This window comes from Nicotiana tomentosiformis, chromosome 1 (genome assembly GCF_000390325.3).
Source record: "Nicotiana tomentosiformis chromosome 1, ASM39032v3, whole genome shotgun sequence".
In the NCBI taxonomy this organism is placed as follows: Eukaryota; Viridiplantae; Streptophyta; class Magnoliopsida; order Solanales; family Solanaceae; genus Nicotiana; species Nicotiana tomentosiformis.
The window spans coordinates 23,864,298-23,889,697 of NC_090812.1; the positions used below are offsets into that span (position 1 = coordinate 23,864,298).

At 38.1% G+C, this 25,400-nt stretch overlaps 1 long non-coding RNA gene across 1 annotated transcript; it reads left to right on the forward strand.

Moving 5' to 3' along the window:
• The first annotated feature begins 6,737 nt into the window (after positions 1 to 6,737).
• Positions 6,738 to 7,385, forward strand: LOC108943436 (uncharacterized). The gene is made up of 2 exons (XR_004504400.2): positions 6,738 to 7,076; positions 7,199 to 7,385. It is a non-coding gene; the product is annotated as an uncharacterized lncRNA (long non-coding RNA).
• The last annotated feature ends 18,015 nt before the right edge of the window (positions 7,386 to 25,400 follow it).

Here is a 25,400-nt window from a genome sequence, read left to right on the forward strand (position 1 = left end):
GCTGGCCTCCACCTCTAACGGTCTGACCTCTACCTCTAATGGTCTGACCTCCACCTCTAATAGCCTGACCTCCACCTCTAGTTGCCTGACCCCTACCTCTAGCTGGCTGAGCAGGCGGTGAAGCAACCGGTGCCGGTATGATGGCACAAGAATCTTGCCGAGATCTGTTACTCGTCAATCTAGGGCAATACCTCTGGATGTGACCAATGTTTCCACACTCATAATATCCATCCTGATGTCGTGGCTGCTGAAGCTGAAGCTGACCTAGATAGGCCGGATAACCACTGTAGTAACTCTGGAGTGGTAGTGCACTGAATATTGGCTGCCCAGAGTAAGGTATAATAGGACCTTGACTCCCTGAAGCACCGTGAGATACATGAAGTGTAGAATGAAACGGTCTGGGAGGAAGACCCCTACCAAAATTACCTCTGCCTCCAGATGAGGCACCACTGAAACCACCGAACTGACGAGGCCTCTTATCGGACCTTTTCCCTCTCTCCTGTGCAAGAACCATCTCGATCTTCCTTGCGACATTAGCAGCCGCCTGAAAAGAAATCTCACTTCCGATCTCCTTGGCCATCTGAAGTCTGATAGGGTGAGTGAGTCCCTCAATAAACCTCCTCACTCTCTCTCCCTCCGTAGGTAGTAAAAGGAGAGAATGATAGGCCAAATCCACAAAACGGGACTCATACTGAGTAACAGTCATATTGCCCTGCTGTTGACGCTCAAATTACTTGCGGAATTCCTCTCTCAGTGCGATAGGGAGAAACTTCTCCAGAAATAGCTGAGAGAACTGATCCCAGGTAAGTGCAGGTGATCCGACTGGTCGGGTCAATGTATAATCTCTCCACCACCTCTTGGTGGAACCCGTCATCTGAAAAATGGTAAAATCAACCCCATTTTTCTCAACTATACCCATGTTCCATAGCACCTCATGGAAACGTTTAAGATAATCATGTGGGTCCTCATAAGGTGTACCACTGAAGTGAACTAAAAAGAGCTTAGTAAACTTATCCAGTCTCAATAAGGCCTCAAAAGACATGGCGGGCCTATCACCGGCCTGTGCCGCAACAACTGGCTGAACTACCCCAACTAGCGGGGCTGCTGGAGCCTGAGTCTGGGAAGCCATCTGCTCCAGAACGGGAGTAGTGGGAGTTTGTGCTCCTCCTCCAGCCTGTGAAACGGCTGGTGCCATTGGAAATGTACCATTTTGGGCCACACCCTCCATAAGACTTACCAAATGGACTAGAGCATCCTGAAGTACTATGGTGGCTATGAATTCTTCTAGGACCTGAACTGGTCCAGCTGGTACATTCTGAACTAGAACCTCCTCCTGAAGGTCCACATGAGGTTCTACAACAGGTGTAGCTGCTCGAGCTCTAGACTGAGCTCTACCTCGGCCTCTTCCTCGGCCTCTAGCATGACCTCGACCTCGACCTCTACCCCTGGCCATAGTTGCCACCGGGGGTTCTGGTCCCTGTCCATCGGTAGAGGTATTACGTGTTCTCACCATCTGCTAGACTGCGAGAGAATAAGGGTAGAATGGTTCAATCATCGATGAGAGAATTAATTCGCACGATAGAATAAGAAAGAAGTGATATTGTTCCTAAACTTCATAGCCTCTGAGAGATAAGTACAGACGTCTCTGTACCGATCCTTCAGACTCTACTAAGCTTGCTCGTGACTCGTGAGACCTATATAACCTAGTGCTTTGATACCAACTGTTACGACACGAAATTCCCACCTTCGGACCGTGATGGCGCCTAACATTTCACTTGCTAGGCAAGCCAACGTTAGAATAATATTATCTATTTTTAAAATAATTTCTATATTATTAATAATTTAAATGAAACAAAAGCCGAAGAAAAGTTTGAAACATAGTGAAATAATCCATAAAAATAATGGTGTCTAAATACCATCCCAGAATTGGTGTCACAAGTGCATGAGCTTCTAAAATAAATACAAATAAAGGTCTGAATAAAATAAAGCTGTCTGAAAATAAACACACAGCTAAAGTAAAATAGACGGGGACTTCAGAACTGCGGACGCCGTGCAGTTATACCTCAAGTCTACTCTGGTAGCTGAAATCCGAGCAAATCTATAGTACGTCGTTGGGACCAACTTCAAAATCTGTACAAGAAGTGCAGAGTGTAGTATCAGTACAACTGACTCCATGTACTGGTAAGTGCTGAGCCTAACCTCGACGAAGTATTGACGAGGCTAAGGCGGTTAACTTACATTAACCTGTACGCAATATTAATGATAACAACAAATAATAGAAATAAAACAGGTAACTCATTTATAATAATTGAAGCCAACTCAGCAGTCACAATCCATTATCATTTCAACCAATTCTGTTGCAGCGTGCAACCCGCTCTCACAATATATTCCTTTTAATCAAGTCTGTCATATCTTTATTTCAATCAAGTTTATATATAGACTTTTAAATAAGTCTGTTGCGGCGTGCAATCCGATCCCCCAAAATTGACTTTTAGATAAGCCTATTGCGGCGTACAATCCGATCCCCCAATATTGACTTTTAAATAAGTCTATGGCGGCATGCAATCCGATCCCCCAATATATGTATATTTATACTTTCATTTCCGCTGCGGCGTGCAACCCGTTTCCCCAATATAATTTTAAACAACTCATAAATGTAATAAAATTTACTCCAATAAACACCACGTCCAATGAGAAATTATTAAGCATCAAGGCACACAATAATTATAATTTATTTATGAACCAAACACTGACAAATAACAATTTATTATGAAAATCATAGAGAAAATAGACAGTTTAATATTTAATATGCTAAATGTCAAGTAACAATTAATGCACATAATTCAAATAAGCATGTAGCAATTATTACAGAAATTTAAGAATTAATATTTGGCAAAGAATAGGAGAGAAATAATTATTATAATAATTAACTTATGATTTTAAACAATTTATGATTTTTCAAGTAAGCAGGCAAACAATTAATTTGACGACGTATAGACACTCGTCACCTCGCCTATATGTCGTTCACATGCAATTTATATAACAAATTATTTAAGGGTTATATTCCCTCAAGTCAAGGTTAACCATGACACTTAACTCGCTTTGCAAATTCCATCCAATTACTCAACCACAGCTTTTCCTTTTAAATTTGTCTCTGAAATCTTCAAATCTATTTACAAATAATTTGATATATTCAATACTAATCATAGGAATTAATTCCATATGAATTTATATATTTTCCGGATAAAAATCTGAAATTTATTAAAATATTCGACAATGGGACCCACGTCTCAAATCCCGAAAAAACTCGCGAAATCCGAACACTGTTCTGCTTCGAGTTCAACCATACAAAAATTGTCCAATTCCGATATCAAATAGACCTTCAAATCTTAATTTTTCGTTTTTGAAAGATTTTTATAAAAAGTCCAATTTCTTCCATCTAAATCCGAAATAAATGATGAATATAGACATGGATTTGTGAAATATAATCACTTTTGGTTAAAGAATACTTACCCAATTCAAAGTCGTGAAAATTCCCCTTGAAATCGCCAAAATTCGAGACTTGAAACTCAAAAATGAGTAAAAATGGCTAAGACCCGATTTTATGTATTATGCCCAGCGTTTTCGCATTTGCGGGCTATATTTTTGTACCTGCGGTCACGCATTTGCGAAGTAGGGCTGCCAGGCGAGGTTCCGCATCTGCGGACATTTATATCGCACCTGCGACGTCGCAGAAGCAACCAGCTTCTCGCAGATGCGGTTGTGCACCTGCGATCACCATTGCGCAGGTGCGATTACACTAGGTTCTGCCAAGAACCTGTTGCTTTCAACATGCTCTAAACAATCCGAATTTCGTCTGAAACTCACCCGAGCCCCTCGGGACCTTATCCAAATATCCCAACAAGCCCCGTAACATAATACGGACTTACTTGGGGTCTCAAATCACATCAAATAACATCAAAATTGCAATTCACACCTCGATTCGGACTTTGAGTTTTAAACTTTTCAATTTGCAAACCTCATGCTAAAACATATTAAATGAATCCGGAATGACTTCAAATTTGGCACACAAGTCATAAATGACATAACGGAGCTGTTTAAATTTCCAGAATCAGATTTCGGCTCCGATATCTAAAAGTCAACCCTGTGGTCAAACTTGAAAATCTTTAGCCTTTAAATTACTAGTTCCGTTAAATGGTCATAACTTGAGCAAGGGACCTCCAAATTAAATTTTGGGTATACGCCCAAGTCCCAAATCACGATACGGAGCTACCGAAATTGTCAAAATACTGATCCGGGTCTGTTTCCTCAAAATGTTGACCAAAGTCAACTCAGTTGAGTTTTAAAGCTTTATTTCACATTTTAATCCATTTTTTATATGAAAACTTTCCGAAAAAATTTACGGACTACGCACGCAAGTCGAGGAATAATAAATGGTGCTTTTTGAGGTCTTAGAACACAGAATTACTTATTAAATTTAAAGATGATATTTTGGGTCATCACATTCATAAGTCAACATCCGGTCAACCTTTTCAACTTAAGCTTCCAACTTTGAGACTAAGTGTCTCAATTTATTTTGAAATCTCTCCGAACTCGAACCGACTACCACGGCAAGTCATATAATAGCTATAAAGCACAAAATTAGCAGTAAATGAGGGAACGGGACTACAACTCTCAAAACGACCTGTCGGGTCGTTACAAAAAATCAGACCTAAATTTGTTTGTGTACTAAAAAGAAGTTAATTCAAACGCAATATTGCTTCCCACTAAAAACCAATACAAATAGAAAGCCTTTTTTGTTGGTTGGGATCATTGTGAAAAAAAATTTGGTTGCTATTATACTAGAAGTACAGTGGAAGTAACCGACTTCCAATATGCTAAATTTTTTCCCATCTCTTTTGCATTTCTTAATTTTCTATTGAATATCTCAGTATATTGTAATGATCTTATCAGTTTTGGGATATTAGAAAGTATCTCAAACAGTTGTTGAAAGTATTTCTATTCATGTTACAACGCAAGCAACTCTCTCCTGGTTCATTCCTATCTTCATCATCTTTCTCAATTTATCTTCTACTCCTACTTCTAAGATTTGATCCCCGCCTTCTGTTTTTGTCAATGGCCTTCTGTAGTGATCATATTTGCTTAGTATAGTTTTTCATTATATAATTTGATGTGTTTTCTGGATATTAGAGCGTTCTTAATGAAACATGCCCAAACATTCAATGTCTGGAATTGCTTAGAGGTACCAACGACAATTTCTCCTTTTACTTCCTATGCAACGCTTAATTACAAATATTTTTTACCAGTATTGCTAAAAGGTTATGTATGTTTTTTTCGATTATTATCCTCTGTTGCGTTGCAGTTGTTCTCATACTTATACCATTTCTTTGCAAAACTGATTTCTTACTCTATCAGGAGTAATGATGTCTTACTAGCTCTTTGATTTTCCGATAGGTTCGAAGAATCATATAACTTAATTTCATAACTTTCTTTTATCATGCTTCAAGTATAATGCAAAGAATTATATTTCCAGTCTATATTTCAAAGATAGGATATTTCAGGACTAATTTTAAAAGTGATCACTTCAGCACATGTCATTACTAATTGGGAATTATTATACTGTTGAAATTATGGTAATTCTTGTTCATTTACTGTTGATGCTGGTTTGTTGCTTTACAATTAAACTCTACCTTGGAACTGATAATCACCCGTGTTGTTAACAATCAAAACTGAGGGAAGGTACTGCTTGGTAAAGTTGAAAGAGAGGTTGAAAAGAAAATACAAATAACATTCTATGTGCATCTACAGGAACAAGAATACTGATTAAATATGAAGTAAGAAACATAAGATTCTTCAAATATTTTTGGACACAACCACCTATAACATGGCATTTTCTCCTGGAGCATATACTTTAGTCTAATATTTTGTTTTCTATTTGTGTTATATGTATTAGTTTCCTTGAGTTCCTTACTTACCTTAATAAACTACACTACACGTGCTTCTGATAAAAAGCTTATGATTTTTAGAAGCTTTTGTATATATAGAAGTTGAATTTCTTTACATGAATATTATTGTGAGTTAAATGTTTAGTTGTTGAAATGTTATAAAAGATATACAAAAATTATTTCATTCCAATCTGTGCCTTCTTTACCTTAGCAACCAAGAAAGAATATTTTAGTTTTGAATTATTATGGATCCATGAAAAAGTTAAAACAAAAATAACAGAGTTGATGCGTAAACTTTAGGTGCCTTTTAAATCCAACATAAACTGGAAGAGTCATATCACCTTTATGTTGCTTTAGGGATATGTGATGGTTTCTGTGCCCACTTTTAGTCCTAAACTTTCTACTGGTTAGTCGTGATAAAGCATCAATCGATCTACCTTTTTCAGACAAGATCCTTCTACTTTCAATTCACACCCCTTATCTCAAGTTAATTTTATGTCTTAACTGCTTGTACACTGTAAAGGATGGAAATCGGTTTAGTTCCTACGGAACCGAAATTATTACTTATACTTTTATCTGCGGGATGAACACAAAAAAATAGAAAAAAGAAACATAGAATAATATATAAACCAAATATTGCCAGCTCTTATAGGAAAATCTAATTGTATACCTTTTGTTGCAGAATATTTCTGATATTGTGGGCCTTTAAGCCATGATTGCAGAAGAAAGTGGAATTAGAGGTAGAATGAGAGACGCCTAAACTATATTAGCATTCCGATCACAATACAACCATTGGTTTAATATTACCCATTGTCTTGTAGCAACAGCTCTATTTGCCTCAAAAGGAAAATTCCTGGAATTACCTGTGTCTACAACACTGGAAAGTTCGCTCTGCTGTGGACATACGGCATTGTTGCTTGCACCGTTTCAACATTGCAACAGTATGCCTCTATTCCTCGGGCAAACTAGAAATTATTTAACTTACACCTTTCTGTATGATTTGTCAATTTACAGGAAGTTTTTCTACAGCAAAAGGAAGTGAGCCAAAAAGCTCTAGAAATTTTCCTCTCCATTTGTGATACTATCAATATGTATGATTAATTTTACCGTTAATCTAGGTTACAAAGAATGGTAAGCAAAAGCTAAACTGTCGTTTGGCTCATATTTTTTCTTTTCAATATTTCTAGAACATAATAATTAATTAGATCTACGTTTCCTGCAAACCTAATCCGAAAGTGCTTGTATCGTCTCAGGAACAGATATTTCTTAGAATCTCGGCAAGTCATACACCTCTGAAAGGAAAGGCCTACAACGTCCAAATGACGGAATGCCTAGGAATTACTAATGTATTTCTTTCTTATGTTACCTTTAAGACTTGGATCAATGTGGTAATGTTTTGTCTTTTCTCTTAATAGACTGCTCTTTTTATCTTATGCATCACCTTTTACATCATGTATTATTAACTTCTTCTTTTTCTGATGCAAACAATGAAGTTATTCAGCATTACTCTAATGTAACGACTCGGACGGCCGTTTTGAGTATTACAGTCATGTTCTCCCATTTACCTCGCAATTTATGCTTTATTATTGTTGTATGACTTGCCGGGGTAATTGGTTCGGGTCCGGAGAGATTTCAGAATGAATTGAGACACTTAGTCTCTTTATTAGAAGCTTAAGTTAGAAAAGTCAACCGGATATTGACTTATATATAAATGATCTCGAATTTAAATTTTGATGGTTCTGTTAGCTCCATTAGCTGATTTTGGACTTAAGAGTGTGTCCGGAATGTGATTTGGAGGTCCGTAGTGGAATTAGACTTGAATTGGCGAAAGTTGATAATTTATCAATTTTGGTCGGCAGTGAAAAAATTGATATAGGGGTCGGAATGGATTTTCGGAAATTGGAGTAGGTTCGTGGTGTCATTTGTGACGTGTGTATAAAATTTGAGGTCATTCAGACGTGGTTTGGTAAGTTTCAACATCGTTTGTAGAATTCGGAAGTTTAGAAGTTCTTAGACTTGAATCCGAGGGTAATTTGGTGTTTTGATGTTGTTTTGAGTGATTCGAAGGCTCGACTAAGTTTGTATGATGTTATGGGACGTGTTGATATGTTTAGTTGAGGTCCCGAGGGCCTCGGGGTGGTTCCGGGTGGTTAACGGAAGGTTTGGAACTTGGAAAATGCAGCTAAACTGCTGCTGGTGGTATTTTCCGCACCTGCGGAGAGGGAGCCGCAAGTGCGCAACCGCAGAAGCACATGGAAGGTCGCAGATGCGGGCAGTGTTGAGAAGGGGATCGCATTTGCGAGCCCGCAGATGCGAGAATGAGTCGCAAATGTGGAAGTGAGGAGTTGGTCGATTTCAGCAGAAGCGGAGGGAGAGGCGCAGGTGCGCTATCGTAGGTGCGGTATTTGGCCACAGATGCGGAACCTGGGATTTTAAGTGAGTTCCACACCAGCGATGGAAATTTTGCATGTGCGGCATCGCAGAAGCAAAAAAAGGGGACCGAGGTGCGGTTTCACTGGGCAGAAAGTATAAATAGAGGACTTGGAGATTTTTCCTCATTTCCACCATTTTTAACTCGGACTTTGGAGCTTTTGAGGTGATTTTTGAAGGGGATTCAAGGAAATTCACTGTGGTAAGTCCCTTGAGCCTAAGTACCCTTAGCTATAGTATTTTCCCGTTGATTTCTCATCTAATTAGTAGGATTTTGAAGTGAAAATTAGGGATTAGGGATTGGGACTTTGGAGAGTGTAATTTGGGGATTTGAGGGACCAAATGATGTCGTATTTTGATAATTTTTATATGGTTAGACTCGTGAGTGAATGGGCTTCTGGGTTTTGTGATTTTTGTTGGATTTTGAAATGTGGGCCTGTGGGGGCAGTTTGAGCCGATTTCGGATTTTGGGCTATTGTTTTAGTAGTTTTCTTGTGGAATTGATCCCTTTAGCCTTTATTGATTGTGTTGTATTACTTGTGTCTAGATTCGGGATGTTTGGAGGCCGATTTGAGAGGCAAAGGCATCGCGGAGTAGGATTTTGCTCGGATTGAGGTAAGTAACAGTCTTAAATCTGGTTTTGAGGATATGAAATCCCGAGAAATTGTATGATGTGAATATTTGGAGGTGATACACATGTTAGGTGATGGGCGTGTAAGCGTACACCGTGAGGGATTGTGACTCGGTCCGTCCCGTGAGACTGTAAAGTCGAATGCCATTGTTATTACTTGTTTTTCCTTGTCTTTGAGCTATTGACTGTCTTTCATGTTGGAAACCATACTTAGGCCATATGATAGCATTATTGGGACCCGCAGCGGTCGTATACTTATTGAATTGACTGCTAATTGATGTCTTGTACTCAGTCACAGTCTTATTGTGTGTTATATCTCTGTTTTCTCTCATTTCTTGTTGATACTTGTTGTATTCTCTGTTTGGGATGGATATTATGATATTCTATGAGCCCGAGGGACTGGAGAGGTTAGTGACTGAGATAGGGCCTGAATGCCGGGTTGAGAGCTATGTGAGATATATATTGGATCGGGCTACACGCCGCAACAATATTGGATCGGGTTGCACGCCGCAACAAGACTTCGGGCCATATATCGGATCGGGCTGCACACCATAGCAATATATGGATCGGGATACACGCCGCAACAGTATTGGGTCGGGCTGCACGCCGCAGCAATATATAGCGCTTGGGATGTAGGAGCCCCTCCGGAGTCTGTACACCCTCAGTGAGCGCAAATACCTTTGATTGTGGGTATTGAGGCTGAGAGCCGAGTGATTGAGTTGTTGAGATAGATGAGTGACAGTAGCCCTGTGAGGATGTACTTGCTCTTATTTTGTTGTTGCACTTCGTTGCTAATTGTTGTTGTTGTGATGTTTTTTGGAAGGCTTATATTGTTGTACCTGAGCTCGAAATGTTTTGATTTAAAACACTGAATTGAAAGCATGCCTACTTTTCTTGCCGAAATTACTGAAATGAACTGCATTTGTGTAGATCATCACTGCTTCTCAGTTCCTTATTTAATTTTGTTACTTACTGAGTTGGAAGTACTCACGTTACTCCCTGCACCTTATGTGCAGATTCAGGTATGACTGGATGTGGAGGTCATTGAGTTCGTGCGCAGTTGATCTTCCAGAGATTTACGAGGTGGATGTCGTTCACAGACCTTGTGCTCCCTCCTTATTATCTTTCTTTCTTTGTATTGATATCTAGACATAGACTATTGTAGACATTGTCTTTCAAATTGAGAGTCTAGTTGCTCATGACTTAGTGACACCCCGATGTCGGGCTATTTTTCCGCACTTATATTTTATTTGGGTTTTACCCCGTATTTATGAGGAACTCCGGTTATTTTAAATGTCTTAATTCATTTTTGTTAAATTTTGAAAGGTTTTGGAAAGGTCGGCTTGCCTAGTACCACGATAGGTGCCATCACGACGAGTTAAGTCTTGGGTCGTAACAAGTTAGTATCAGAGCTCTAGGTTACATAGGTCTCACAAGTCATGAGCAGGTTTAGTAGAGTCTTGCAGATCGGTACGGAGATGTCTGTACTTATCTTCGAGAGGCTGCCGAACCCTTAGGAAAAAATTTCACTTTCTTGTATTCTATCGTGCGGAATTGATTAAGCTTGAAACATAACTCTTTGAATTCCTTCCACACATTTGTGTGCGCATGTGAGCGCTCTGTATCAGTTATGCATCACTAGCTTGTGATTCTATGAACGAGGTTCAAGATATATATTTTGTGTTTTGGTGATGGGCCAGTCTGGAGGACTTGAGGCCAGGTTTAGAACGCAGCTTAGGCTCGGTAGCTTCAGTTGTAACTTGTACATTTTGACTCATATGTCCGGTAATATCCCTATGAGTGGAATTTGTGGCTCGATGAGCGGTGGAATGGCTTTGTGATGAGTATGATGTAACTGTGGGATATGTTAAGACGATTTGAATGTGACGAGAAGTGTTTCCTTGAAACGTAAAAGAAGGCCATTGGGTGCTTGATTTTTGTTTTGATGTGACGTACGATCTCGAGTGTGAATGTTTTGAAGGATCTTTCACGTTGTTAAATTTTGGGACAAATAAAATTCTCATGTCTTGTCAATGAGTTTGGACTCAAGAAGAGTAAGTGATTGTATAGTAATTGTGGTTGCGAATGGGTATTTCTGATGTTAATGGCTCGAGAAAGATGATCTTCAAAGAGGCTTAGAGTCGGTAACATTTTATTTGTCCAGGTGCGACAGAGATGCATTTTGATTTGATGCAACAGCAGGGCAGCAAAGTGTGAGGGACGACATGACGGGAAGTGTTTCGCGGTGGTTGAAGTACTAGCAGGTCAAGTAGGAGAAGTAGAGGTTGAGAAGTTGCTTAAAGGAGATTGTTTAACCGAAGTAAGAGTGGCAGATTAGCATATGGATTCTGTGGAAGGGTAGTCGCGTGCCTTGAGAAAGTGTAGAACGATTTGGAATCATGATAGAGTGTGATTTGGCCTACAGACTTTATTTGGAGTGATGGTTACTGTACGGAAAAAGATTGAATATGGCAGGAAGGAGTTTGTTTGAAATGAAGAGGGATGTGAAGATCTGATTATCGTTTCAGGCGCAATATGACTTGAGTTCAGAAGGTATTGTTGAACTTTCAGTTGATGCCAATAGGGAAAGTGCAGACTTATACAAATGGTGGGCGAGCATGAGCTCAGGAGAATTTACTGATTACGTAGTCGTTTCACCCAGTACAGCGTCGTTGGAAGATGTCAATAAGGAATTCCACAGGTGGTTTATCTCCTGTGAGCAGTTAGTAGTGGCGTGATGTTGATGAAGCTTCTGCGAGGAATATTACTTGCTACCTGGTAAGAGGTCGAGTGTGTGATTATGGCCGGTGATTCAGAATGTTCATGAAAAGCTTAACAAAATACTTCGAGAAGTTTGGCGGGTTAACGCTGCGAGATCTTGGTAATAGAGAAGGAGAAATCCTTGCGAGTTCTAATTTTATATAATTGCAACTTAAAGCTAAGTGGGGGAGCCTGCTATTGATAGTTTGATTTCATGGTTATGTGTTAAATTTTAGTTTTGGTTTGAGGCATACTTGTGGGTTAGTTATGACTTACAGAGGTGGCGATCGAGAATGACTCGGGTAAGTAAATTCATGGATACGGGTTACATTGAACTTTATGAGTATATGAAAATCGTGGGATAAGTGAGTTGTTATTTGTGAATGATGTAGTGCGCACGGAGTATGAATTTGATAGGTGGTATTAAAGTAGAGTTACTTCTTTGAGTATTATTGTACTAATGGGGCACGTGTCTTTTGGCCCATTTGGGCGGTGTAATGTGGATTTTGAACAAAGGGGGTGAATCTCGAAAAAGTTCTATTGGATTCAAGATTAATATGTAACAATTGAGAATTTTTAGCGAATTTATTTATGGCTAAAATTTGAGATTTAAGTTGGATGGTGTCGAGACTTGTGGAATTTTTGTATATCATTATGAAGTTTATATTTCGGTATCAGGAAGGTGAATGAAACGGTCTTAGACTCAAATAAGGTATTTTCAGAGTGGGTGTTTTGGTTGTAGTATTTATAGGGGTAATTATGATGTGGTGAGACTCTACAGATGTTTTGGTGGCAATATTCTTGTGTTTTGGTGACCTACGTGGTTTGGTCGAGTTAGAGAAATTTAGTTCTAATAGCTTGGTTATGTGCAGATGGATTTCAAAGTATTCTTGATGGTTTCTACCATAGTTTGAACTTGATATTTTCTACTAGTGTGGGAAATGTGTTGTGTATTGTGATTTCCTCCTGGAAGGGAGCAAGAGGAAGGTTTCTAACTAACCGGGTATGTAACTTGCCGGTGACTCAGAGTTGATAATGGGATTCTTGTGCTTGTCACATAATGGCATAATAGATGTGGCGTGTTGTGCGGGATTAAGATTTACATGTACAAGGTGACAGTTCAGTCTTGAAGAGAAGGTAACGAATGTTGGACAGCATGGTCAGTTTCAGATATTTCGATGAATGTTATAACTGCTCGGTAATTCCTAAGAAGGGTGCACATTTCAGAAGACGCGTTGTGTTTTGACTTACGGATGTTCAACGGTATTGCAGTACTCACCTGGTTGATAGACTGTTGATATTCAAATTATTTCCATGTGGCACGAAAGAATTATGAAAGTATTCCTCATGGGATTATCGTGAATGGAAGATGTGTTAGTCAATTTAGTGTTGGAGTTAGGATCAGTTACGGTGATTCATGTGTTCGATGAATTTGGAGACTGGAGTTCTCAGAAGTATATTGTTTCGGGGTTGTGACCTATTTGAGGTGACTATTTTATTTAAAACTCAGTGGAGGCACTAGTTGCGTTAATTATTTGTGATAGTTATGCGCTATGAGTGCGCATATATGTGAGGTTTGAGCCCATGTGCGGGCATTAGAGCAAGTATTCATACTCGAAATAATGCTTAGGCTATAATATGCCTAGAGTTGTCTGTTAAGCGTAAAGTTATAATGTTTTCCGTATTCGTATCTTTGTTGAGAACTATCTGGGCTATACTTGAGGTTACAAAGAAGATGATTCCCTAAATAAACGGGGTAGTTACTAATTCTGTGTTAAAAAAATTACCGATTTGAAGTGTGATAGCATACTTTGCACATGCTTACACTATGGCGTGCTATTTATACCAGTCCAGGAGCATGAGAATCTTATTTCATTATCATATACAAGTATACTTGTTTAATTGCTCCTATATAATATGCTAGGACTGGAAGCTTGTGACCATGCCGGGCGATTCATATTATTGGCACGTGAGTTATCTGTGCCGTGAATGGGAATTTTATTTCTATGATAATTTATCTGATTCATTAATTTCCTTCCTCTACAATTATGCACATGCACCTACGGTTATCTTCTTCACGAAATTTGAGGAGTTGGTTGTAACATTATGGTTGTGGTGGTGCTTGTTGAACTTGCAATATGGTTCTCTTCCTTGAGACATCTCCCATATTTGGGTACACGGATTACGCAGTAGTGGCTGGAGTTATATTGATGTGGCGTGTCTGTGGGATAGTTGTGTTTAATAATATAAGGTCATTGGACCTAGAATGGGTACTATCATGTTTGATTACAGTATATTCGGAATGATAATATTGAAAGTCAGCTTAGAGATTTTCTATGGTTCTTGTCGAATGAGAGGGAGCTCCACAACTGGTGGATCTGATGAATGGTTACGAGTTTCTGCGTGTTTCTTTTATTATCAATAGTGTACGAAAGTGTTGGGATGAGGTTTGGTTCGATATGGGTTTAATACTAGTATTTGGTTAGTTTTGGAGTATTCACTGTGATCAGGAATGGTGCTACGGTCATGCGAGTTGTGTAATATGTTGGGTGATTATATCCGTGGTTATAGTTATAGCTCGATGCAGCTTGTTCAGACTTATACAGTGTGTAATTGTGAGATTCGGGTCTTGTACAAAAATCTAAAGGTTGGGAATTGAATTATAAGGTTTTAGGGCTAAGGTTAAATTAAGGATTTTCAGTTGTATTGTGTTGTTAGGCCTATATGGATAGGGTGACGTGGGATCACCCCCGGGTACGTGCGTGGTAAGATAGAATAGGGATGTGAGGGAATGGAAACAACTTTTGGCACGTTCGAGGACGAACGTATATTTAAGTGAGGGAGAATGTAACGACCTGGACGGTCGTTTTGAGTATTACAGCTTTTTTCCCCATTTACTGCTCAATTTATGCTTTATTGTTGTTGTATGACTTGTCGGGGTAATTTGTTCGGGTTCGGAGAGATTTCGGAATGAAGTGAGACACTTAGTCTCTTTATTAGAAGCTTAAGTTGAAAAAGTCAATCGGATGTTGACTTATATGTAAACGATCTCGGATTTGAATTTTGATGCTTCTGTTAGCTCTATTAGGTGATTTTGGACTTAGGAATGCGTCCGGAATGTGATTTGGAGGTCCGTAGTGGAATTAGGCTTGAATTGGCGAAAGTTGGTAATTTGACGATTTTGGTCGGCAGTGTAAAATTTGATATCAGGGTCAGAATGAATTTTTGGAAATTGAAGTAGGTTCGTGGTGTCATTTGTGACGTGTGTGTAATATTTGAGGTCATTCGGACGTGGTTTGGTAAGTTACGACATCGTTTGTGGAATTCGGAAGTTTAGAAGTTCTTAGGCTTGAATCCGAGGGTAATTTAGTGTTTTGATGTTGTTTTGAGTGATTCGAAGGCTCGACTAAGTTTGTATAATGCTATGGGATGTGTTGGTATATTTGATTGAGGTCCCGAGGGCCTCGGGGTGATTCCGGGTGGTTAACGGAAGGTTTGGAACTTGGAAAATGCAGCTAACATGTTGTTGCTGGTGTTTTCCGCACCTGCGGAGAGAGAGCCGCAGGTGCGCGACCGCAGAAGCGCATGGAAGGTCACAGATGTGGGCAGTGTTGAGTTGGACTAAAATCGCAGGTGTGAGAAGGGGGTCGCATCTGCGAGCCCGCAGATGCGAGGCTGAGTCGTAGATGCGGAAGTGAGGAGTTGGTCGATTTCTGCAGAAGCGGAGGGAGAGGCCCAGGTGCGCTATCGCATGTGCGGTATTTGGCCACAGATGCGGAACCTGGGAATTTAAGTGAGTTCCGAACCTGCGATGGAAATTTCGCATGTGCGGCATCGCAGAAGCGAAAAAAGGGACCGCAAGTGTGGTTTCACTGGGCAGAAAGTATAAATAGAGGACTTCGAGATTTTTTCTCATTTCCACCATTTTTAACTCGGACTTTGGAGCTTTTGAGGTGATTTTTGAAAGGGATTCAAGGAAATTCACTGAGGCAAGTCCCTTGGGCATAAGTACCCTTAGCTATGATGTTTTCCCGTTGATTTCTCATCTAATTAGTGGGGTTTTGAAGTGAAAATTGGGGGTTAGGGCTTGGGACTTTGGAGAGTGTAATTTGGGAATTTGAGGGACCAAAAGATGTCGGATTTTGATAATTTTTGTATGCTTAGACTCGTGAGTGAATGGACTTCCGAGTTTTGTAATTTTTGTTGGATTTCGAGACATGGGCCCGAGGGGTCGGTTTGAGCCGATTTCGGATTTTGGGCTATTTTGTTAGTAGTTTTCTTGTGGAATTAATCCCTTTAGCCTTTATTGATTGTGTTGTATTACTTGTGGCTAGATTCGGGACGTTTGGAGGCCGATTTGAGTGCAAAGGCATCGCGGAGTAGGATTTTACTTGGATTGAGGTAAGTAACAGTCTTAAATCTGGTTTTGAGGATATGAAATCCCGAGAAATTGTATGATGTGAATATTTGGAGGTGACGCACATGCTAGGTGATGGGCGTGTGAGCGTGCATCGTGAGGGATTGTGGCTTGGTCCATCTTGTGAGACTGTAAAGTCGAATAGCCATTGGTATTACTTAATTTTTCTTGTCTTTGAGCAATTGACTGCCTTTCATGTTAGAAACCATGCTTAGGCCATATGATAGCACTATTGGGACCTGCAGCGGTTGTATACTTGTTGAATTGACTGCTAATTGTTGTCTTGTACTCAGTCACAATCTTATTGTGTGTTATATCTCTGTTTCCTCTCATTTCTTGTTGATACTTGTTGTATTCTCTGTTTAGGCTGGTGTCACGACCCAAACCGATGGGCCGCGACGGGCACCCTGTACCTTACTCAGCCGAGTACCAGCGTAACGTATCTTTCGTATCATATTCTATCATAGGTAATTGAGCCGGAGAGGCTGTCGTGAGATAAGTATAATAAAACATGAGAAAATACTCAATATATGGTGACCCAACTTGATATACTGACTTATACATATGGCGTACTGGCCTATAAGGCCATACCAGTATTCGTATACATGATATCTGTCTACAAGCCTCTAAGAGTACATAAATATCATAAAGGTCGGGACAGAGCCCCGCCATACCAAATAATACACGTCTAAATCATACTGACCAAACAAGCAACTCCGGAGCAAATGGAGCGCACCAACACCTTCCGCTGAGCTGATAGCCTATTTGGAGGACTCTCGACCTGTCTATCGGGACCTGCGGACATGAAACGCAGTGTCCCCAGGCAAAAGGGACGTCAGTACAAATAAAGTACCAAGTATGTAAGGAATGAAAATCAGTAAATCATAGACATGAGAGAAACATAGAGTAAAAGACTCGACATATAAGTCTGAATAGATCTGTGAATCATTTAATATTATAATGTCATGCATGTGCGTATAAATGTCATACCATCCATAGGTATATGCGTTCATAACATCATCAAGCCTCTAAGGGCATCCCATCATATCATCTCGGCCACTGTGGGCAAATCATCAACGTATACCAGCTGATCAGGTGGGGGTGCGTATATAACGCCTTAACCTTTTCCCATATCCCATATACATATAATATATGCGTATATAACGCCTTCTGGTTATGGGTCAATATACATGTATAAATGCATGAAATACATAAGAAATACGTTAATAAGATTTCTCGAATATCATAAAATCAATATGTCTTTTGGACAAACTTTATCAAATACGTATTTTTCTGAGACCCATGAATAGAGGATATAATAATAATTCACATAGGGAATCAAGAATATATACACCCCTAGTATTTCTATGAATAGAATCATTTATGAAAGTTGCATATTTTGCTCGTTTCGTTTGTATCATTTGGATCATGCCAAAAAGAAAGAAGGGATAGCCTTAACATACCTTAACTTCGTTGAGTCCTTAATACCTTTCAAGAAATTCTTCAAACAACTCAATTCAATCTACCACATCACAAGGAGATTCAAAATCAGTGTTGAGTAAAGGCTAAGTCCACAACTTAAACTAGTCGCTCATTTACGTAAATTTGGGCAGCATCTCCCCTGTAACTAGGCCCTCCTCCAATACCATATACCAACAACAACAAGAACACGACAATAACAACATGTAATCACCATTTTTCAACCTTATCTCCATCACAATATACCACAAAATAGCCCACACACCCTAATCACTTCATACATAAAACGACAACCAAAGTAGTGTCAAACAACCTAAAACATGTAACAAAGAACGACCAACCTACTACCCCTACCACATGTGGCGTTTCTCCACTCCATTTTATCCTTCAAAACTCCATAAATCAGCAGCACAATAGACGGCCCAAAATCAACACGAAACAGCCCACAAAATAGTCCACTACAAGTCAAATAACTCGAACTCACGACTTCCGATCACCGTCCAGTGAGGTCTAACTATTAGGAAACGAATTTATCAACTTTTCTTGATATTTTAAAGCTTAAATACATAAATTAGAACTTTTTATTAACTATTAAATACATTCCAAAACTCAAACTACAAAGAAAAAGAGAGGCGATATAGCGATACTTACGACGTAGGGATCGTTTTAATGTTATCGCTTCTTGATTTCGTGTACGAGATGATAGTCTTGTTTGAAGCACTATTAGAGAGCTCAAGCACCGTTTTTATGGAGTTCTCTGGTCAGATGCTATGTAAAAATGAAGAGAGAGAGACGAGTTAACAAAATATATATCAACTTTTGAAAAGTCAAAAGGTGCTAGCTTGGCAGCTTCTGATTCGCTCATCTTCCGATGCTTATATCTTTTTATCCGGATATCGTATGAACGAACGGTTAAGAGAATTGGAAACTACATTCCAAGACCTTCAATTTGTTATATAATATTTCCCAAAAAGATCTCATATATTACATGAAATATATTTCTCAAAAAGCATTGTTACAGGGCAAATCCTTGGCCGGTGTTTCCGCAACTTTAATCCGATTTTTTCCAAACTTCATATTTTCTATCCAAACATCATATATAGACATATTATGAATTTAAAATTATTTAAATCATTATTAAAAAGTCTCATATTTATTACGTCGCCTTGGGACGCACAGGGTGTAACAGCTGGATATTATGATATTCTGTGAGTCCGAGGGGCTGGAGAGGTTAGTGACTGAGATACGGCCTGAGTGCCGGGTTGAAAGCTATGTGAGATATATATTTGATCGGGTTGCACGCCGCAAAAATATTGGATCGGGTTACACGCCGCAACAAGCTTTCGGTCCATATATCAGATCGGGTTGCACGCCACAGCAATATATGGATCGGGCTGTACGGCGCAGCAGTATTGAGTCGGGCTGCACGCCGCAGCAATATATAGCGCTTGGGTTGTAGGAGCCTCTCCGGAGTCTGTACACCCCCAGTGAGCGCAGGTACCTTTGATTGTGGGTATTGAGGCTGAGAGCCGAGTGATTGAGCTGTTGAGATAGATGAGTGATAGTAGCCCTGTGAGACTGTACTTGTTCTTATTTTGTTGTTGCACTTCGTTGGTAATTGTTGTTATTGTGAAGTTTTCTGGAGGGCTTATATTGTTGTACCTGAGCTCGAAATGTTTTGATTTAAAATACCGAATTGAAAGCATGCCTACTTTTCTTGCCGAAATTACTGAAATGAACTGCATTTGTGTAGCTTGTCACTGCTTCTCAGTTCCTTATTTAATTTTGTTACTTACTGAGTTGGAAGTACTCATGTTACTCCTTGCACCTTGTGTACAGATTCAGGTGTGACTGGACGTGGAGGTAATTGAGTTAGTGCGCAGTTGACCTTCCGGAAATTTATGAGGTGGCTGTCGGCATTTGGACCTTGTGCTCCCTCCTTATTATCTTTCTTTCTCTGTATTGATATCTAGACGCAGACTATTTTAGACACTGTCTTTCAGATTGAGAGTCTAGTTGCTCATGACTTAGTGACACCCCGATGTCGGGCTATTTTTCCGCACTTATGTTTTATTTGGGTTTTACCCCGTATTTATGAGGAACTCCGGTTATTTTAAATGTCTTAATTCATTTTTGTTAAATTTTTAAAGTGTTTTGGAAAGGTCGGCTTGCCTAGTACCACGATAGGCACCATCACGATGGGTTAGGTTTTGGGTCGTGACATCAACATAGCTACTTGATGAAATTTCTAATTTCTTGACTATGTAATCTCAAGACATATATATACAAACAGAATGTCATTCTTCCAGCAACTTTGCCCTTATTCGTTACTACAAACATATTGCACTCCAAGTCACCATGCAGATTTAGAGCTACCACTCTTTGCCTACTGCACAAATAGAGACCACTGATAGCATCGGCTACAAATTGTCTAGTGCTCGTATAAGGAGGACTTGTTACTGCTCTAATGGGAAAAAGGGATCATATCAGCTAGTTTACCTCTGATCCTTGTAGAATGTATCTATGCTTTATGGCATCTGCAGTAACCATATATCTTGTACATTTCCCATCATTGTAAATGCAGCTTTAACAATATAGCCTATACTGCTAGCAAGTGATAAAGGGATTCATAGAAATTTGTTTAAAATCACTTCATCTTTTTCCAACTTAGATGTTGAAGTTACATTAATTCTAATAACCTGCTCTTTTACTTATTTTATTTAAGTAAAAACGATCAGCACAATGATTAACTAACTCGAATGAAACCCGACATGAATTCTAACCCAATTTCGTGGGTTAAATGAAATTAGTCGACTACACTTGTCAATAGCATCCGCAATTCGCAAATCGCCAACTGATCGTTGTGGCAGTGATGGACTTTCCTCTAAAATACTAAGCATTTTTGGCTGCGGGGTTTTTTTTTTTCAATAAAGGAACACAAAAGATATGCAAAACTTTGTGACTTAAGAAGTTGTTAATACATAAGGTGCATGTGCGAATAGAAGGTGATGCGATTTATAAGTCGTATTTGTCAAATGAGATTTATAGCTTGAACGTAAGCACGGTACTTTTTGGGCCAGTTTCAGATGGACTTCAAACACAAATTTGACGTAAATAGCCCAGTGATATATATATGTCAATGTTAAACTTTGTATTATTCTTGTGAAACAATGACACTAATAGTCATGCATGTTGAATGTTGGGTATTAGTCTAGCAAATAACGAACACATGATTAAGTTTTTAGATACGGAAACAAAAGAACAAAGCGAAGTTGCATTCATTCTATCACAAGCACCTAAAATAGCAAGATCATATTCATTAGTGACTTAGAGCGCGCACAAGATGTTGATCAAAAGGAATCAGTTTTTCTTTTTTTTTTTGCCATAATTCAACTTGTATTTAGGCCTGGATTTGAGTTGTATTTAGGCTTGAATTAATTTTAATTTTTGTACCAAATTGATATTTTTAAAGCAATGGCGGCTTATGTATGTATGCAATGTTTCTAAAATAAATGTTACCACTCATATATATAATATATTCTCTGGCAAAATATTATTAGATTGCAGTGGCACTCGTTAATTTAACGTATCGCCGCCTCATAATATCGACTTTGAGATAAGTGCAAAGTGATATGTTCTATATAATTATGTTGGCATGTTGATCTCTTGGATGAAACCAGCTCACGAGTCAACACCAAATTCATCTTAGCTTTGCACTAATGTCTTGTGAATTTACATGTGAATATCAAATTTGTTGGTATAAAAATAATAAGTATATTACGATTTCATCCAAAAGTAAAAAAAATTCCCTTCAATATTATCGAGTGAATTTATTTTTGGAACAACTCTTGTCCACGTTAAATATGACAATTTAATCATAATAAGTGTTTTTATATTTTACAATTAAACCGATCTTTTGAGTTATTCAAGGCACAAATACTACAATATAATTCTCACACTTTATCATTACTTCCTACGTCTAGTTACTACTATTCTATCTTGTTCCCCTGATTTCGGTTGGTTGAGTGAGACTAATATATGTATCTAACAAATAACAATAGGCGAAAATGACGCTGAAAAGGATCACTAACATGGAATGCAAGCAAAAGACACAAAAAGATTCCTAAAATTGATAGTATGATTTTTTATACATATTCTAGGCTTTTCATGTTGTTGATGTTGTTTTTGGCTGAGGAATGAGTGACTCTGGTTTAGTTGTTGAGAAAAATGTCACAACCAATTTCCTCACATCACATAATTAAATTTGAGTAGATGTACGCTAATAATTACTACCCTCACACTTATGGTTTTCTGTGCAATTACTTGCACACTTCCAAGCATTTAGGGATCACAAAAATTCGCGGTTTTAGTAAATAATTATAGGATATCTTCAGGTCATGAGCCAGCCACGCCATTGGTTTTTATGATTTTATTTGGTTACTTCACAATTTGAAAATTATATGGGTGACACTTTTGGCCCTAGAAAGTAGTTTTTATAAAAAAAAAAATAATATTAGAAAATCATAGTGTGTGTTGATGAGATTTTGTAGTTCAAAAGATTAATAATAATCTCTAAGTGTTATTTGAAGCAAATTATATGAAGTTAAAAATATAAAATAGTTATAAGAAAAATGAGCCATTTTCCTTCTTTTGATGGATTGTTACAATCATATATGTACTAAAAATATAACATTCTTTCAAAGAATTTTTTTTTTTAAAATGACTTCCACCACCAAATACCTGAACGTAAATTACCTAGGACTAGAAATCGAAATGTCCGTCTACACTAGGACTAGGCCTTATTGTCTCTTCAATATACATAAAAACGAAGGAATTCAGCGGTAAAAGGAAATATCATCTTAAAATTGATTTAAGTAAGTTTATTTTAAAAAGAATATATGATTCATTAGAAAAAAATTTAAACTGTCTACTAATAAGATTTAACTCTTTTTTTGGTAATTAATACGATCTAACTTTGAAGTGTCAAATTTCAGCTACAATCAAATAATTGACCTATGCAGATTGCCATACCATTAGTTTCTTAATGTCAAATCGTAATTATGGGATTACTTTGTACGGAGTTAATTTGAGCCTTTTCTTTATTTTGATTTCTTAATTACGCAGTATTAGTAATTAATGGGGTGTGGAGTATCTTAATCATAGTTATGCAGTATAGTCAAACCACTTTATAACAGTCTCGTTTGTTCCGAATATTTTTTGATGTTATAGCGAAGTATTGTTATAGAGAATATATATTATAACATAACATAAAAATTGGTTCCGGAAAACCTTGGCTTTTATAGTGAAGTGTTGTTATATAGGGATGTTGTTATTGAGATGTCTGACTGTACTAGTAATTAATTGGTTGATCGAAAATCATATAATATGTTAAGATCGAGAATCCGGGTAGTGCAGAATTTAGCCAAACAACGGTATAATGACAATAACAAAGACAATGCAAGTTGATAATAACGGCAATTAAAGAAGATAAAGAAGACACAAATTTAACGTTGTTCGGTCAAGGTGACCTACGTCCACAAGCGAAGAGGAGCAATTTCACTACACCAGTCAACAAATTGGTATCAGAGTCAGATCTAACCGGGTTAGTTTAAATAGCCAAAATGACTTTAACAAAGTCTTATGTTGAGAAATTTGATCGAAGTGCAATCTTCGGAATGTGGCAATTAAAGATGGAAGCTCTCCTAATTCAGGATGGCTTAGATTTGGCACTGCAAGGAAAGGAGAAGATGTCGGATAATATGACGGACGGAGAGTTTGTTGTCGTAGACAAAAAGGCAAAAGCATGTATTATTTTAAATCTTTCAAATGAGGTTTTGCGTGAAGTTGCAGCAGAAAGCTCAGCCAAAGGCATATAAAAAAAGCTTAAAACCCTATATATGAAAAGAACAGTAGAAAACAGGCTTTACCTAAAGCAAAAACTCTATACTTTTCGTATGGCTGAAGGTACCTCTATACTTACATATCTTGATACTTTTGATTCTCTTCTTATGGATTTAAGTAACATAGATGCTGAAATCAAAGATGAGGATCAAGCTGTATTATTGCTTGTTTCCTTACCCCAGTCGTTTAAACATATAAGAGATACAATGCTATATGGAAAGTATAATATCTCTTATAAAGATATCAAATCTATTTTGAAACCAAAAGAACAAATAGATAGAGATATTACTGGGAAAACTAGTGGGAACCAATAGGAAGGCTTATTCATAAGAAGTAGATCCAATAAGAAAGATTCAAGTAGTGAGAAACCTAAATCAAGGTCAAAATCCAGATACAGAAATATCATGTGCAAATATTGTCATAAGAAAGGTCACATTAATTCTGAATGCTTTAAATTAAAAACAAAGAAAAGCATACACAAAAGAAAAATGAGCAAAAAAATACTGACACTGCCGAAGCAAGTGTAGCTGCTGATGAGACTGAGGGAACTATTCTTTTAGCAACTAAAAATAGTTTCAAATCTAACAATGAGTAAATTTTAGATTCGGATTGTTCTTATCATATGTATCCCAATTGGAATTTATTTACCATATATAAATCTATTGGTAGTGAAGTTATCTTGATGGGCAACAATGATGCCTGCAAAGTTATTGGAAAAGGTACAGTCCGAATTAAAATGCACGATGGTGTGATGAGAACTTTCACCGATGTTAGACATGTTCCTGACTTGAAGAAAAAACTTATCTCTTTGGGCACTCTAGAATCTCTTGGGTGCAAGTACGCAGGTGAAGGTGGAGTTCTGAAAATTTCTCATGGTGCTCTTGTGATCATGAAAGTACGCAGATCTGGTATGTTCTATACTCTTTTGAAATCTACTGTTACAGGTGCTACTGCAGTTTCAATATCAGATAAATCAGATTCTGACATCACCAAATTGTGGCATATGCGATTGGGGCATATTAGTGAAAAAGGTCTTACCATCCTCAGCAAAAGAGGTCTCTTATGTGGCCAAAGTACCGAAAATATGGAGTTGTGTGAACATTGTGTGTTCGGGAAGCGGAAAAGAGTCAGCTTCAAATCTCCAGCGATTCATAGAACAAAAGGTACTTTGGATTACATTCATTCAGATCTTTGGGGTCCTTTACGTACCCCATCAAAAGGTGGTGCCAGGTAAACGTTAACTTTCATTGATTATTATTCAAGGAAAGTTTGAGTTTATTTCCTGAAAAATAAAAGTGATGTTTTCTTAAATTTCAAACAATGGACAGTTTTGATTGAGAAGCAAACAAGAAAACAGGTTAAGCGGCTTAGAACAGATAATGGCTTGGAATTTTATAATGATGAATTCAACGAATTTTGCAAGAATGAAGGAATTGCTCGACATCGTACTGTGAGAATGACATCTCAGCAAAATGGTGTGGCAGAAAGGATGAATAGAACTCTTTTGGAAAGGTCTCGTTGTATGATTTCAAATGCTGGGTTGACAAACGTCTTTTGGACAGAAGCTATCTCTGCAGCTTGTTATATTGTCAACCGAGCTCCTTCTACACCTTTAAACTTTAAGACTCCAGAGGAAATGTTGTCAAGTACTTCTGCTAATTATTCTGATTTAAAGATATTTGGTTGTCATGCATACATGCATGTAAATGATGGAAAATTAGAGCCAAGGGCTAAAAAGTATATTTTTTTTGGGTATGCATCTGGGGTGAAAGGATACCGACTATGGTATCCTGATCCCACAGCACCAAAATTTATAATTAGCAGAGATGTAACATTT